Source organism: Opisthocomus hoazin, chromosome 11, assembly GCF_030867145.1.
Source record: "Opisthocomus hoazin isolate bOpiHoa1 chromosome 11, bOpiHoa1.hap1, whole genome shotgun sequence".
Taxonomy (NCBI): Eukaryota; Metazoa; Chordata; class Aves; order Opisthocomiformes; family Opisthocomidae; genus Opisthocomus; species Opisthocomus hoazin.
In genome coordinates, this window is record NC_134424.1 from 3,797,462 (window position 1) to 3,814,724 (window position 17,263).

The following is a 17,263-nucleotide window of genomic DNA, read 5'->3' on the forward strand; positions in this document are numbered from 1 at the left end:
ATTCATCATCAGTTGTGAAATGACAGATCCAAAATAATTAGTATTACTCACGTTAAGTTATGCAATTCCCCCGCCTATAAAGAGGAGCCATAAAGAAACGCAAACTAATCACAAGCCGGTCACACGCTCTGCTGCTGATGCATGGGCACCTCAGACCGACACCGCCGCGAGTGCCGTCCTGCTGCCTGTGCCAGCTGGAATGCTACAGCAAACTAAGCCTCCAGCTTTGAGTAAGGAGCAAGATCAAACCTCATTAATAGCATAGAGGGACAAAAAATGCTATCAGAATAGAAAAATAAATGAATTAAAAATTCAGGTGTGTACCTTGCAGCTTAGTCAAACCACTGACCTTACATTAAAAGAAAAAAAAATTAATTAGAATGTCTTTCTTCTGTAACATCAAACCTCAGAAACACAGCATCTATCTTGGAATATGACAATTCACCACCATAAATGTCTCTTTTCCTCCTAAAGACAACCAACGTGCACCCACTGCCACTAGTTAATGTCTATATCCAACGCAGCAGAACAGCACTGGTCACCAGCACGAGCAGCACTGGACTCCTGGGAGTACTGCATCACTCCTGGGAAACCCCAGGGCAGGCAAAAACTCTCACAAAACCCTGAGATTACCCCACATCGTTCAGCCCCGCCAGACCCAGACCCCAAAGCAAGGTCAGCCTCGCCATAACCTTGTCTTTTCACAAAGGCTGAGAGGAGGAGACAGAAGAAGAAATTCAGTGCAGGTTTGGGAGGTTTATCCAGCAGGCAAAGAGGGAAAGGCTCCAGATGGGTCTGAGAGAGCTGCATAGTGCAGTTCACAGGAGACAGAAATCCATGCCAAGGGCAAAGAAACCTTATCTATATTCTGAGGATTTGGCTGCTGCCCCCCACCCCTTACAGAGTATAAACTTTTTTCTTGCTAATTTTCCTTCAGCTGTCATAGACATGAAAATATTCTCACATCTTAGCAGCAAGCCAGATTTCTATTTCATCTTGAGATACAAGCCCTGAAGCATTATTGAATGGGTTTTCCCGGAGAAAGAATTTACCCGAGGCAAACTTGCTCTGTTCGTAAAGGAAAATATTGGTTTACCACTGCAAAACACACACCTGTAGAACATAGACTGACACGCTCCACATAAAGCCCTGGATTTCAGGGCGGAGACAGATGAGGATACAAGACACTTCAACAGAGACAAAAGGAATTAATACCCAAAATTAGAATTGATTCTGTGATTGGTAAATAGACTATCCCCCTTCTTTCCCAAACTCGGGGTAAATAAGGCCATCATGCAAATTTCGTAAAATAAATCACAGCATTTCTTCTATTCAGTCACACCTAATCCTAGATAGAAAGAAAACTTGCACTATTTTCCACACAGTTTCATACACAAATAGTATGTATTGACACTCACAGCAACATGTACAATATTCATCGACATACACGTCCCTTGTCCCTATCACATCCTCTTATTTCAACCCAAAAACATGCTGGGATGTAGTCACAGATTTTGTCCCTCTGCCTCAGACTGGTGAACCAGGAATTTTATTTATACTGGATTCCACAGAATGTGCTAGAGAAGATTCAAATTTGTTGGGATTTAGATGTCACCCTGAATTTGTATTTCGATTTTTACGAGAAAACAACTTTATTTTTTTCAGGTGCATATTTCTGCCCTCCTCAGTTTCAATCACCATTAAGCAATGGATTCCTTCCTTCCTTCTCGTCTCCACCTGTCCCACATAAACTTCTTAACATGAGATTTTTCCAGTAATAGGAATAAAATATGCGTCTTTTATTTAAGTTCCTTTATTCTAAGCTTTCATGAAAACACCCTAGGACAGACCCCTCCTTAAGCGTAGTATCTCTACAAGCACCTCTCCTCTGCCTGCAAAGATAATTGACATTTACTTACTGTCCATATAGAGCCAAAGGTAGAATGACCACTAAGTCAACGAAGTTAGCAAGAGATTCACGTTGACTTCAGCAGAGCTTGGATCCCTCCTCCACAAGCAATTGCAAGAGACCGTAGCACAGTTTTGATGAATCTTCAAAATCTGGAAGCACATATATCTGGAAACTTCCTGTTTTATTTTTCTCTCAAGGTTCAACGAAGAAAAATGAATAATGGAACACAGGTAGCAAAAATCTATCAGTGCACCCAACCAAATAGAAAAATTCAGTAAAGGTTCCTCAAATATGGATCAGAAGCTATGAGAAATACCCATGAAAGACATTGCCTTGATGCGTAGCTCTCTCCACTTATTGAAAAGACAGAAAGAAGCTGGTTCCACTCAGGAGGAGGCAAAAAAAGGCTGTCAGTCAAAAGCTGGCAAGCACCACAGCAGCTAAACCCCGCGCTCATTAGGCGTGAGTGCCGCACGTTCCTGGTGGCTTCACCTACCCGCGCCAGCTGAGACTGTTCAAGGTTGCAAATGGTTGTAGTAGGATACTTTAAAAATCTGACAAATGCTTAAAGGGATCTGATTTTCAGCAGATGAAGTTAGTGTTTTCTGAAAGGTAGGTTCCTACAGTGCACCTGAATTCAGGTTCGTCAAAACTGAAGCAGCAGAAATCCACTTTGCAAAGAAAATCTGGTTTTGTTGGTCAGCAAACAAGTGGCAAAAAAATCATATTCCTATATGACCAAGACGACAGAAATCTTAAAAAGAATTATGCCAGTAAAGGTTATTTTATATGTGTTTCAACAAGCAAAAAGCACTAGTCACTTGACAATAAACTCGGATGTCTCAGCTTTGCATGCTCAACATTTGTCACTTCAACTCTGCCCCATGCTGAGCTCTGAAAGAGCACAGCTATGCCTGATGTCCCAAGAGCTCACTGCTTGCAGGGGAGCAGCAGTGACAGACTGAAAAAACAGTTTTTATTGAGAAAGAGAGAGAAGAAAAAGAAAGAAAACATAAAAACAAACCCCCAAAAAACCCCACAAAACACCTGGGCTAAGATAGAAATTCAGAAATACTGACTGAATAGAAAAAAAATCTGTTCTTATACAAAGATGTGCTTTGAATAAGGTTCTGTGATACAAAGCAGCAAAGAGAGCAGAGGAAGATGGAGAGATGAACATAGATACAAAATACCAAGTACAGCCCATGCATCAAGTCACAAACATTTCACCAAAGTGGTCCGACACACCAGTGCGATGCCCAAGCCCTGCCACACACACCACAACCAGCACGCTGCGGCAAGAAGGCAATATCCCCCTGTGCTCCTTGCTGCTGAAACCAGAGGTTAACCACCCATCCGACACCCAAAACCTGCTTTAGAGCAGCTTTTAATCAACTCAAAAATTTCAGACCTTCTCCGGGGTAGCCTTGGTGCTCCTCCTCCTCACTGCTCAGGACCCTGCTGTCCCTCTTCCACGTTGATGTCACCGCCTCCCTCCTGCCTCAGCAGGACCTTGGCAATGAGCTGCTGCGGCAGCACTGGCTCTGCAGCACAGAGGAGCTTCTACAAGAAATCAGGACTATTTCAGAGAATTTAACCTGGAGTGCTCTGCAGACGCAACGAATGGCCATTTAAGTACTGAGTCATCCTTTCTCAGATCCTTTTAAGGAACTTAGCTGGCACATTTTCAAGACATATTTCTTAATACTTAGTTTTGCAGTTTTCAGGGCGATACATCCTGGAGCTGGAAATATGGATCATATGGCAACAGAACCACATTTGTCAAGGGGAAAGCGTTTAGCACTATATTTTCCTATATGTGGTACTCGGAGAGCCTGATCTTAAAATACCCAGGGTTTGCTGTTCTGCCCTTTATCCAATGAACTCTTCTTATAAAAGACACGAGCTGAGCTCAGCCAAGAAAGATTTTAAATTCTATCTTCCATTATAGCTGAGCACATTATGCTTTAAATATTTTTTTAATGCATTCCTAAAGTCAGCTCATTTCTGTCTTTGGCTGTCACAGCAATCTCAAGTTTTTCCAACTCTCATTTTTCACAGTTACTGGCATCCTACCAACTACACCCGCACGCACCTTCTTGGAGCCTCCACGTAGTGCAGAAGTATCTAATACCACGCAAGTATGATCACTTCCAACAAGTATGTCCTAGGCTATGATGGCCTCTAACAGTTTCTGTTAGATCGATATCAAAGGACCTTCTACGCATGCATTTTTCTACACTGAATGTATCCAGGCTGCAAATCTATATTACAGAGATGACCAGGTTCCTTTCAGAGAGATCTCATGATTCACCAGAAGACCCTCTACCAATTTATGAGATGTGGCACTTTTTCTTTTTAATTAAATTTTTCAATCAGTGAATTATTTTTGATTATTCTAAATTCCGTAGCAGATGTCAGCGTGCACCTGCCTTTGATATGTCAATAAATTGCTGTCTCTCGGCGACCAACTGTTGAGATACTGCCTGTAAGTATTTTTAACCCTCTTTTCAAATAGGCAACGGAGACGGGCTGCAGATAGGTGAAAGTGGTAGACTTCAAGACATACAAAAAACCCACAACTGAGTCAAAGAAATCTGACAATTTGTCTAAACCCAAGGATTTTATCTCTGGAAGACGAAAAGAGCTTTGGTCTCGTGTCTTGCTCTAAAACAAAGTAAATGATGCTATCTAATGCATCCAGATCACTAATTTGGACGACTCACCAGGGAACTGAACAACCAGCTACATAGAAACAGTCAAAAAATAACAATTCATAACCATTTACTAAGCTATATCTTTATTTTACAATTGTTGTCAGTGAAAAGAGATATGACAACTAGTCCTGGAAATCTGAAAAGATTAATACTAAAACAACATTCCTATACACACAGAGTAATGGCGCAGAGATTAACACCACCTTGTTAGTCCATAAGGAACAGGGTGCCAACCTGTGCTTTGGATGTCAGAGCTCACTACATGGTAATACAGAACACAATATTTATTCTTTTTATCATATTTATAGAATATAAATATATATGATATACACATATGATCTGCAAAAGTCATTTAACTCACATCAAAAAGATGAATCAATGGCATTAATTAGATATTTTACAACTGAAAAATCTTGATTCTTTGCAGATCTACCAGTCTGCAGTAAAACACTCTTACCCTTTCACTCATACACAGAAATAATCCCAAATAAATTGAATTACTTTAGCCTCTCGCCTAAGATATTGTTCTCTTCTTCTTTCTATTTTCACAGAAACCTGACCCTTTTTTTGATCTATTTCTCATCAAGCGATGGCACAAGGTTCATCTGCTGCCTCGTGGCACAATCCTCCTCCCACCACCCGCATCCGGACTGCGACCACTGACTCCTGCGGGACCCAGGGCGGCACTTCTCCATCGGACGCGGCTTTAACTGGCCGCTCACTGGGTTGGCCAGTGTGAGAGTGACCCTGACCAGAAAACGGAGTGAAGAGAAACTGAAGCCCAAGTTAATCCTAATACCAAGCAACCTTTTCTCACTGATTTTTAATACTTACTACAGGAAAGAAAAATAAAGTTTCGCGTCTGGATGTTGCCAGCAAACCGCAGGGAGTCGAAAGGCTACAGCTCATGATGGGAACTTCAAAAAATGTGTCAAAAGCATTAGCAGTTTAGAGGGAGACAAATGACTGTGTGTGTATTCAAGCCCACTTGCTAAAGAAAGCGTTTAATAACGAGTGGCATCAAGAGCTGGCCTCAGTTTTTCTTAGTCGCAAAGCAAGCAACAAGCAAAAAGTTTTGCAAGTGCTTTCTTAACATCGATATCTCAGGGCTTCCCCCAGCACCTCAGCAACAGCACCGGAATCTTTGACAGAGCCACGGCTTCCCAGACACGCAGCTTTAAAAGGTAAAATGCCTCGATTGTCATCTTGCGAACATCAGGGTGAAGTTATCATTTACTCAGCGCATGCCAGGCTGGGTTTACAGAGTTTTACTGACAAATCCTCGACGAGCCAACCTCCTCTTCCAGTAGCCCCCGCCTCCCCCCCAAGGAAGGCGCCTTGCCCCCCATCATCCTCTCCCACCAGCCCCGGGGACAGGACAGGGGCACCCCGGGGGCACTGGGGGACCCTGGGTGCACCCCCCCTTTCCCAGGAATTCACTCACCACGCTCACAGAAACTCTCAAGCGTAAGCCCTTCAGAGAGAAATGAAAATCCTGTGTAATGAGCTGGGTTTTGGCAGAAACTGTGCATCTGTAGTTGGGGGATAAGGGTTATAATGTTGAAATAGATTGGTTTGATGAGAACTTCTATTTTTTCTTGGCAGAGGAAAAAAAATGCTATTTTCTAGGACAGCTTGTTGAGGGAAGGGAGGCTTTTTACACTTGTGCACCCTCTTCCATCCACTCAAACCCCTCAATCGCTGGCAAACAGAGAAGTTTCAAAGGAAAGAAACTCAAACTAGTGCCTCTACTAAGAGAAAGGACACTATAAATTCTGTTTGAGAGCAGCTGACTGGTAAATCGCAGTATATTTACTGGCAAGCCAGTCTGCCTGTACGTAACACGGGCTGTGAGTAACCCACTATCATCTCCTGCCTGCTGGGGAAGACAGAAAATGCACGAGCATGGCCCCGTCCAGAGCACTCGGGAATGCAGAAGTCAGTAGGAAACCAAGTCAGGCTTTCAGGCTCACCGGGTACAGAATATCTTGTTTAGTAAGAAAGGTGCGATTTTTAATTACCTGGAGAGAATTAGTTTCCCTGCTATTTTGTGCTGTATGAGTACTCTTAACTTTTTACGTAAATCTGAACTGTAGAAATGTAAACCAAAGTTGGTTAATGCAAACAGCCACCCTGCAGGGACACCGCAGTTCAACAGGCGATCAAAAAGACCTTTTGCATTGTTCATCTGCACGATTTCATGACAACACCTTCCAAAGAATTAAGAAAAAAATAAGTATTTCTCTAATGTAGGCGTGCAGCATCCTTCAAAAGGTCTATCCCTCCCCCAAAACCAGTTTGCCCAGAACCACTGCGCAGTAACAATGACTTCCTCAAATTTGAAACTAAATCACTGACCAGAAAGCACTTGGGGGGAAAGCACTTCTTGCCCAGTATAAGGTTTCATCACCATCCCGTCGGTAGCCTGCCATTCCTTCATTAATTTCCAAATGAGGGATTATGAGCACGGACAGTGTCCCTTTGTCTTCCAGCGTGGCATGCTGAGGACACAACGCCGAGTCCCTTGTTAGTGGGTGTCCTCTCACCCCTCGCTCGGAGACAGAATCTCTCCTGTGACGACAGAAACCATGTGGTGACCTCCAGCCAACGCAAGCCAGCTGACAACCACCTAACAGAAAATGTGGGTTTCACAGCAGCCTCTTCCAAGCTCTCAGCACAAGCAAAATCTGCCATGGCAGCATCCCTGCGCCCTCACACCTCACGCCTTTCCGACAGCCCTTCTCCTGCTCTCATCAAAGCTGCAGCTCTCATCAGACGCAGAAATCCACTGAGCATCTGTCAGGTGCCTGCATGCTAGGCAGCTGATTATGGAAAAGCAACCCTTTGGAAAAAGCATGCCTATTAAATCGGGAAGAGTGTTAACAGTACCCAAGTTCTTGAATTTAATGAGGCAACATCACTTAGGGCTGACTCTTAGTAAATGTATATAAGGAAATAATTCCCTTGTAATGAACTCATGCGGCAACTGGCTTTGCCCTTTCTGCATGCTAATGATAATAAATTCCATCCAAATTATTTCAGGCACTGAGTAGCTGGTACACTGTACTTAGGCTTAGCCCTGTACGCAAGGACAAAACCGCAACGGCACAAAAGGTGCATCAGGCCACCTGGTCATAACTCTTTTTCGCCACATTCAGACACGATCAGCAATTTTTTTTGGCAGGATATAAAATGCTAAGCTTGGCCAGGAAGTGTTTAGAAGCAAAGGACTTTTTTCAAAGGTACGAGTGAGGAAATATGAAAAGTGAAATATCTCCAAGAGATACCTGCCCGCTTGGTAATTCTACTTCTGCACAAGCAAGAGAGACGGTACAGCCAAAGAAAACGATTACTAAACACGGGCTGTCAGTACAATTGAACAGCAATCTATCTTACAGCTACACAGGAATAACTACTACTGCAACAATTTTTGATCTAGCATGACGGGACGGGTTTCAAGGAAATATGTCAATAGTGTAGCAGCATTTAAAGAAAATCCCCAAGTAATTTGTCACATCTCTGTCAAGCCAGATTCAGGCATGCAAGTCACTCCGTAGCGAGACATCAGCTTTTAGAAACTGGAGTTGCAACGACTTCCAAGGCTTAGGTTTCTAACACGTGGTTGATTTGGTTAGCCAAGGTATAGCTTTGTGAGTCTACTCAGTGTAGATGGGTGGCACAGAGAACAGGAATCCACATGGGCGCACACCACGGATCCAGAATGTGTGATGAAACGACCGAGGACGAAGCAGCGGCCCTTTCAGACAAACACTGCCTTCCGCAAACATTTCCCCATTCCTACCCTAAGCGCTTGTCCTACACGGGAGACACTTCGCAAAGCATATGGGGTTTGGGAAGAGAAATGGAGAGCTGCTACTAACGAGAGCTGGCGCGCCGCCACGGCTCGGGCTGAGGAGGAGGGAATTTGTGAGCACCGCCTCTGCCGGCTCAGCACCGGATGGCTGCCGTGTGGTCCGTTTGTTCTTTTCGGGGAAAAATGTCAATTCAGTTAATCCAATCAAGGAGGGATCAGGGTGTCAGAATCAGTTTTCAGACTGCCAGAAAATAAAGTAATTCCTCATCACTTGAAGGCTGAGTTACTGTTGCCTCAAAATGAAATATTGGTAACATCCATAATTTGGTTCACAAATCATATCTCTTTATGTAATCACTTTTTATTTCAAAGTCTTCCTAGTTAGCACAAACTACATTCAGAGAAAATTGTAATTCCAGTTTCCAATCTGATCATCTTCATAGTTTTTATAAACTTAGTATTTTACCTGATAAGAAAAAATAATATTAATATAGATCTTCTATATTTTTTTTTCCTATTCTTTTTCAATTGTCTCTTTTGGTTTTGCTCCATTGACTTCATTAGGGTCTTCGCACATTCGGCGTGTTATTTATATGAACTGGCCTCAGGACTTTTCCAAAATAAATGCCAGTTGTAAATTAATTCTTTAATCCTCTTTATGCCACTGGATGCAAATCTGTACACATAACATTTGCTTATCTACTTTTTGCTACTAGTTCTTACATTTTTAATCATTTTCCATTCATTAGCATTTACTTATGCTATTCTGTCAAATAATTAATTTAGAAAAGGAATTCCATAGCTCAGCCACTTCTGGAAAATTACTTTATTTTTTCATTTCATGGAGGGTACTGTGTTGTTTGTGGGGATTTTTTCCTAAATAATTTCATTTATTCCAAAGTACAGAACTGTAGGCACCTTGATATCAAGTCTGCCTCAGAAATACCTAACTGCAAAGTGGCATTGCAGAAGGTGAGTATTCTTCACAGCAGAATGAAATACGTTAATGTTCAAGTTCATGGGGGCAGGACTTGGAAAGAGAATAAACTACTAAAACATAACAAAAATCAGGCTGTACCTTTTGAAGAAAATCTTCTAATGCATGGTTTATCACAGCTTTTTAATAAATTTATTATATTTACCATATATTTATTATTCCAATACTCTCTACTGTTCTGCGTTATAGTGGACATCAGAGGACAGCACGATACTACACCATGTCTAAAAATATAACTAATATTGCAATTAATGCATTACTTTATTGCAACCATATTTACATATATCATTGTGGTAAAACCTCAAGATTGTGCATATTTTTTCCCCACATGTAAAAACACTCCCTCATAAAACAAGCCATGCATTTTAAGAGCTTGTTTTGGAAACAACTTTCCTTTCCAAACATTGGCACAAATCTGGTTTTTATTGTCTCAAACCAGAGTGTTGGAAAGGAATTCAATAATTCATCTAGCCTGTTGGCAGGCTCAACCCGAGCTCTGGGGTACCTCTGGATGTATCTCCCAAGGGATTGCCCCGTCCCAGGAGCCAGAGCCTCCGCGGCCACCCCGGCAGCCCCAGGCAGTGCTCGCCGGCTCGGCCGCTGGCGGGTGTCTCTTCAGTGTCCATCCTCCCTCGCTCCTGCCACAGTTTGGACCTTCCTCCCTATCCACGATGGGAATTGGCCTTTGCATTTACCTTTTCTACATCTGAGGACTTGTTCCTCCCCCTCCACACTTCTCTATTTTTTGATTTATTTTTTTTAAAGAGCGAATAGTCTCTTAAAGTTTTGGTTTTTAGGGCAGAATCACTCACTTCAACCAAAATGGTTCTGTATTTCCCCACAATGTAGACTAGCAAAAACACACCCGTTTCTTGTGCGCATATTACAAATCCTTAAGACCTTCACCTGGAAGTACTGTGTCTCCCTTCCCCTCCAAATTCCGCACGAGATGCCACCAGCCTCAAGGACATGCCCATTGTCTTAAAAAAACCATGGCAGTGTTATCGACCTCTAAGCCTCTAAAAAACCCAGTGCCCACCAACTTCGGAGACATTTCGCAGCTTAACCCTCCCCACAAAGCCCCACATGTTGGATGCTCAGACTGCCAAGAGATCAACTCCTCGGGCTGTACCATCTCGGAGCAACCAACCGTCACCTCCCCAAGGCTGCCAGAGCGGGACATTCCCACAGGGCTCCTCTGCCGGAGCAAGGATCAGGCACCCGGACAGCAAAAAGATGTTGGAAATACAGCTGGGATGGAAATGCAATAGGAGAACATAACCACAGTCACGGTGCACTTATAGAAACAATACAAATGCTGGATGGTTAATGTGGTTTTGGTGAGTAATAACAAAATACAAATCTTTGAGTCTTCCATTTTGTCTAATGAAGACTAATTAAGCAATAGGAAATACTTCACATAAATCTTAATGAGTTTTTCTAACCCTTCAGTAGCTGAATTAACTGTAATTAATAAAAAAAATAAAGGTGGTAATTTACTAAAGAACCTTTTACTTTTGATGACAAGATCCCCTCTTCCCACCTTGCCTGCAAAAAGTGATTTAAAAGATAAAGGGAAACACTAGTCCATTACCTAACTGGTAAAGAATAGCAAATCACGCTCCACATATAAAAGGTTGCTGTATTCAAAGCCTTTTTTTCCTTATGTCTTCACAAAAAGATGTTTTACAGTGACCAGACTCTCAATATAATTTATTTTAACTGGGAGCTTGGAACACAAGCCGAGCAGAAAGTTAAAAACTGTGTGGGCAAGATACAGCTGAAGAAGTCATTAAGGATTAAATTTATTTTGAAATATTTCAGGTATCAGCTGAAGTTCTCTTTAAATTATTAGTAATTACTTTTCAGTACTCTCAGGGAATGGCTGAGGTCCCAGAGGGTAAGAGATGGTCAAACACAGCAGCTATTTTTATAAATGGGAAAAAGGAAGACTACACAATCTAGACTCAGCATGCAGAAAGACCCATGAACAAATGATTAAACAACGAAATTATAAGAACCCAGAGGAATATAAAGTGAGAAGAAACTGCCAAAATGTATTTGTGAAGAACTAATCATATCAACCCAGTCTTTTTTTTTTTTTAACTTAATCAGGATAATTACCCTATCAAAAGAAGGATGTGATACATTTTAAATAGACAAACATATTCCTCTATCACAGTCAGGTAGATTTACCAACTTCTTATTTTAGACTAACAATAAATACACCCAAAGAACTGTGTTCAGCTGTCCACTCCCAACCTGAGGGAACCCACCAGTCTGTCTCCACAGGTGTTCACACATGGTCCCGTATTTTCATGAATGACTTTGGTCACACGAAGTGCAGAGGAGCTGCAAGCACTCGGGAGAATAGCACTGGCCGAACAAATTATCTCAACATGTTGGAAAGAAAAAAAACACCTGAAATTATAAGATTATTTAATTCAAAGATACACAAAGCCCTGCTTATTTGGGAAATAACCAAATGTAAACTTTAAAACATGCTTTATGGGGCAGGCAGCAATACAGAGAGAGCAGAGAGGTCAGAAGGGATAAAAGCTAACCGTGAGTCAGCACCGCAAGTCTGCTGCCGAGACAAGTGGTGTTTGGGGATATATTAACAGATGTTAACCACAGGACACCGGAGGTAATTATTCATATGAGATTTAGAAAACGTGACCTAGAAAGAAGGGTATTTGTTCCCGCTATAAAGAGAGAGGACCCAAAAGTAGATACAGCAGCAATATTCCAATACATAATGGGTTTTAATTAAGAAAACTACAATCAGTTGTACCTCACGAGCATAAGTTGTGACTGGCTTAATTCACAGAAAGGAAAATTAAGGACAGGTATTGTTAAAAGCTTTCTGAGCTATACAGATAGTTCATCATTTTAATGCATGATCTTCAAGCAGGCTGTTGGACCTATCACCAGCAGCTTCTGAGAAGACCTTGACACAAACACCTCTCCTGAAGACAGGCTACACAGTGTGGGCCAGCAGCCTGAACTGGATGATCCCTCAAGAGCTTGTGTCAGATTTGCATTTTTACACTTGTAGTGTCAAAAAAACCAAGAAGTAACATCTTAGAGGAATGTTGTCTCCTCTGGAACAAAACCAGGGTAAAAGACTCAATTTGGCACAACTGGCTGCTGCTCCCAGCACAGCACCAGCTCCATATTATCTTTCTTTTTAAATTCAGATTACATACTTGCAAGTCAGATCAAATATGTACAATTAGCTATTCATACTTGGAGAGTTTGCAAAGAATCTATCCACAGAAGGCACCTCTTCATCCCCATGCTGCCAGTTTTATGCTTTCCTATGAAACACATTCTGATAAACCCAAAATAGGAAAAGCTACCTTGTCACACTTCTGTTTCGCACTCCTGTACACACTGGTTTCTCAACAAGGTCTACTTTATCTCATCTTTCGGAAAAAGCCATGCAGGAGGAGAAGGGGGGCATGAGATATACTTCCTTCTTTGCGATGGTTTGTATTACATTATCTTCTTCATTTTTCTTAATTTACTATGCATTTGGTAGCCCCATACAGTACTGTGCAGGAAAGCTTATTTCAGCATCAAAACAGAATTTTATATTTCAATTTACTCAAGTAATGCACGAGCTCTGCTGATGCTGAATTTATTTTAACTTTCTATTTCTATGTGATTTTATTAACTCCTTTATATAAAGCTGAATTAGTCTATTACCAATTCATTTTCTCTTGTGTCTACAAGTATATAGTAATATAGCAGATATATTTGAAATAATAGGAATAACAAAAGTAGTATTATGCACAATTATACCTAGTAGCACTCAAAATCAGACATCGTTAATAACAAATGACAATGTTATATAAAAGAAATACCATCTGAAAACTGATTTTACACGGCATATTAAAGACTTGATGGCTCAGGAGATGGGTAATAGAATAAAAAGCCTTTCATCTCAAGGTCATCAATTCAAATACAAGTCAGACTGATAGTAACTGAAAGCCATTTGATGAGAGCTCTAATGAACCTAGTCTCGTTACTAAAAATTTAAGAATAGCCTTAGCATTTAGCCCTTTTTTGTCCTCCCTCAGACAGCACTCAGTACAGAAATCACAGAGGATGGAGGAGCAGATCCGATTCAGCAGGTAGAGTTGTATTTCCCTTGTTATACGCTGCCAGCCCCAGGCTACTGCTATTTTAGTGGCTTCCTAGCAGGCACCTGTTTGTTCTGTTCCAAAATTCAACATCCTCAGCGCTGCTGGGTCTTTTATTGCTTGGGGGGGTGAAAACCAAAGTTGGGTTTTCAGCTCCCTGAGTGACCACTTCACGTGATGCAGAGCCAACACGCCGGTTGTTTGCCGAGCCGTAACAATTTGGTACATTAACGCATTCTCTTTCTATTTTTCTGCTATGTAGACAATAACATACTACAGTAAAGCAATGCCCTGGGAAAGAGAAGAATCCCTGTGGAAACTTGAGCAACTCTTCAGCTAGCCTCACGTTAGCCAGCAAACAATGCACAACACATCTTGCGTGATTTGACGAGCAAACTCAAAGTTTCTGGAATGAAACCCCTGGTTATAATTTCCTTTGTTCCAGTATAACGCCTACATAATTTACTGTTGATTATAATATTAGCATGATGCAAAGCACTGATAAGAAACCCGCTGATGTTGTCCTTTTCCTTGCCTTTTTATGCTGAATGAGATTTTTATTAAAAAAAAATGAGATTAATTTTCAATGATTGTCCAGAAAAGCATCCCAGAAAAAATTTTAGTTTCGTATTTTTCCTAGGCAAAGCTCAGTGTTTGCACTTGCAAATTAACACCTGCAAATACCTGTTTGCACATATAAATGGGGACACATAGAAGCATCAGTGTGACATATAGTAAAACGACAAGTGGTCCTCATCATGTCTACCTGGAATCCACCGATTCCCTTTTGAAGTGAAGCACCCAGACAACCTCCCTAAGTCCCTTCTACTCTCAATTATTTCAAGATCCTAAAAATAAACTCCATCTTCAGCAGTGCCTAGGTTTAGGAGAGCCATTTTGGCTTTCCGAAGTGACTAACAGATTCATTCCAAAGGTAACTGGGTGCTCAAAGCTGCAGTTCACAACCAGGATGGGTTTATGACAACTGGATAATCAAACTCCTTAATGTAATTTTTCCCCAGCACAGCACAGGTGCCCAATAACCACGATAAAGCCATCCCTCATCCAGGGGAGACGGCAGAAACCCCCAAACTCTTGCTTTCCTGTGGTGTCTAGAGATACGTCTCAGCCCCTACGCTTCCACTACTACAACCCTGCTGACGCCTGTATTTCGGTGCTGCTCTTGACCACTTCTTCCTAAATCCCGACAATCTCATGACATTTATAACCCACAACTCAGTGGGATTTTCAGATACAAAGATATTTCAAGTTATTTCACATTTAGTACCTAAGTAGGCACTTCTGGAAAATGCCCGCGTCTCCCAGTTGAGCCCTTCAGAAGCAGATGGGAAGATGCCGGACCGAGCTGCAGGCAGACCACATTATTTCCCGCAGAGTGGAGGAACGGCCCCATCCCAGCACCCAGCAGCACTTTGCTGGGAGCTCAGCGGCAGGTTTGGCAGCACTGGACTGCCAACCTGATTCTCCCTTGCAAGCGGTCAGGATTTAGCCAGCTCTGATTACCTGAGGTTAAAACTCCAGATTGCTTTGTTTCAGAAAAGAGCTGACTCCTGGCTTGCAACACCAAATGGCCCTACTTACTTCATGTCTGTCCAGAAGACTTCACTGTCAAAAGTAAAGAAATACGGATTTAAGCAGATTTTGGAGTGTGGAAAAGTCCCAAATCCATCAGTTAAGGTCATTAGCTCGTGTGACACACCTCCCTGAAGTCAATTTGCAGAGATGAGCGTGTGACAATCGGACTGGAGGTTTTCTCCTTTAATGCATTATTAATTCATTTCTTATTACAGTTGTTCTAATCTTTACGCAGGGCACTGAAGCTCAATTTGTTCTATATCAGCTAATGTTTTTAATAAGCCCCTCTCCTCAGTATGGGAGCTTCCTTAACCAGTTACTTGGCTTTTAAGCAGGTAGAAAATGGCATGACGGTGTATCCTCCTTTTAAATACAGCTTCACATATCATGCCCTGAATTTTAAATAAAAACAAATGAGTACTAAGTTTCACAAGGCCAAATATCTTTTAAAAGGTAATAGACTCATGAACTCTAAATATAGGAACTTTATCACACAGTTAAATGCAATGAAATCTTAATTACAATTTCCCTATCTGACAAAGAGGAGAAATACATTTAAATAAAAAGGTTTTAATACATTGTATTAAATTTAGTACAATGTATTTAAATACATTTAGATAAAAAGATAAACGCAGTTACTTGTGGGGGAGACACTGGAGCATCTATTAAGTCTGAAGCCCCATCTGAATGGCTTTGGGTTCATTCTCTGGTCACGCCGGGCAAAGAGGTCGCGAGGCTGATCCCCGCACGGCGAAACTGGTTCAGCCGGAGAGGAAACCGCATATTAGCCAGAAAAGTGGGTGTCCATGAAACTGTGAACCAAAGGAAAGAAAACTGCACGTTTCCCACACGCAGACGTTGCTGCCGTGCCGAGCACCCAGCCGGCTGCAAAGGCTGCACCACTTCGTGACCTTTCCTGCCGAGCGAGGAGGTCAAGGCACTTCGAAAACACGCAGACGTGGCACTCACGGACATGGTTTAGTGGAAGATTTGGCAGTGTTAGGTTTATGGTTGGACTCCATGATCTTACAGGTCTTTTCCAACCAAAACGATTCTACGATTCTACACAGAAATCTGCTCAGGTCTACACTCTGAATGCTACGCCTACATTTCCAGTATCTCTCCCTTGAAATGGAAGAGCTCAGCTCAACCCATGGGATACTCTCCCAGAGAATACAGGAGAAGGTTTTGGGAAAAAATAAAAAAAGAAAAAAAAAAAAAAGGAAAAAAGTTTTTATGCATCTTTTAGGGGTGTGTAAGTGGAAACAAGACAGATTGTCCCACAAGGAAAGCAGAGTAAATCTTCATGCTCTTTTCTCATGCATACCTAAAAAATAGCCAGCCTTCACAAGGTGACCTTTCCAGATGGCTGGTCTTGAAAGAAGGGAAGTTTATAAGCAACCTTACAAACTGACAAGAAAGTGAGGATTTCAGTTCAGAGCTGCTCCTGCAAAGAGATGAATCAAAATATAACCAGGTTTTATGGAGGTTTAGATTCACGCAGCATCTGAATCCCACTGCCTGATTAGTCGGGGTTGATCAGAAACTAGTAAATTATTTTCTACTTGAAACAACCGCTGGCTCTAAGGAAAAATAAATTTATCAGTGGATATAATAAAAGAATAAAAATATTTTACTAAAAACACATGTTAAAGCAATATTCAGAGAGACTACGTGTCATCAGTAACTTTGGCACTGTGGATTTTACAGATCACAAAAATGTGCAAAATTAAATTCAGCAGCAGATACATAAGAGAGACTTTCTCAGCCCTGCTCTCTGCAGTAGTTGAGGCCAGTGAGCAGAATACAGAAAATCCCAATAAATGGTATCTCAAAAGAAAGCTACGGTGTAAATAATTCCCATTACACACAAAGCTTTAGCCTTACAGCTCCCATTAATAAAAGTTAATGGGAAATGCATATTTTAACTCCACGCATTGGTAGCACAGGCTCCCTTTTCATCAGCCACAAATGAAAAACAGAACACAAAATTAAATCCTATTCATAAAAAAAACCCACACCCTATTAAAAAAAAAAAAAAAGATAGAAATCCCTTGCCAGTGTGATTAGTTTCCTCCA

The 17,263-nt window shown here is 41.6% G+C and overlaps 1 protein-coding gene across 9 annotated transcripts in view; it reads right to left on the bottom strand.

The window, feature by feature from the left end:
- The window catches only part of CHL1 (cell adhesion molecule L1 like), a 144,020-nt gene that overhangs the window by 92,547 nt on the left and 34,210 nt on the right, over nucleotides 1-17,263 (bottom strand). The window contains exon 1 of one of the 9 annotated variants that reach the window (XM_075432488.1): nucleotides 3,324-3,450. The exons of 7 other annotated variants lie outside the window; for them this stretch is intronic. The gene's annotated coding sequence lies outside the window, so the exon portion shown is untranslated. Of the gene's footprint in view, nucleotides 1-1,919; nucleotides 1,944-3,323; nucleotides 3,451-17,263 lie in introns of those variants that run through there. One more of the 9 variants, XM_075432490.1, reaches the window with a different exon arrangement.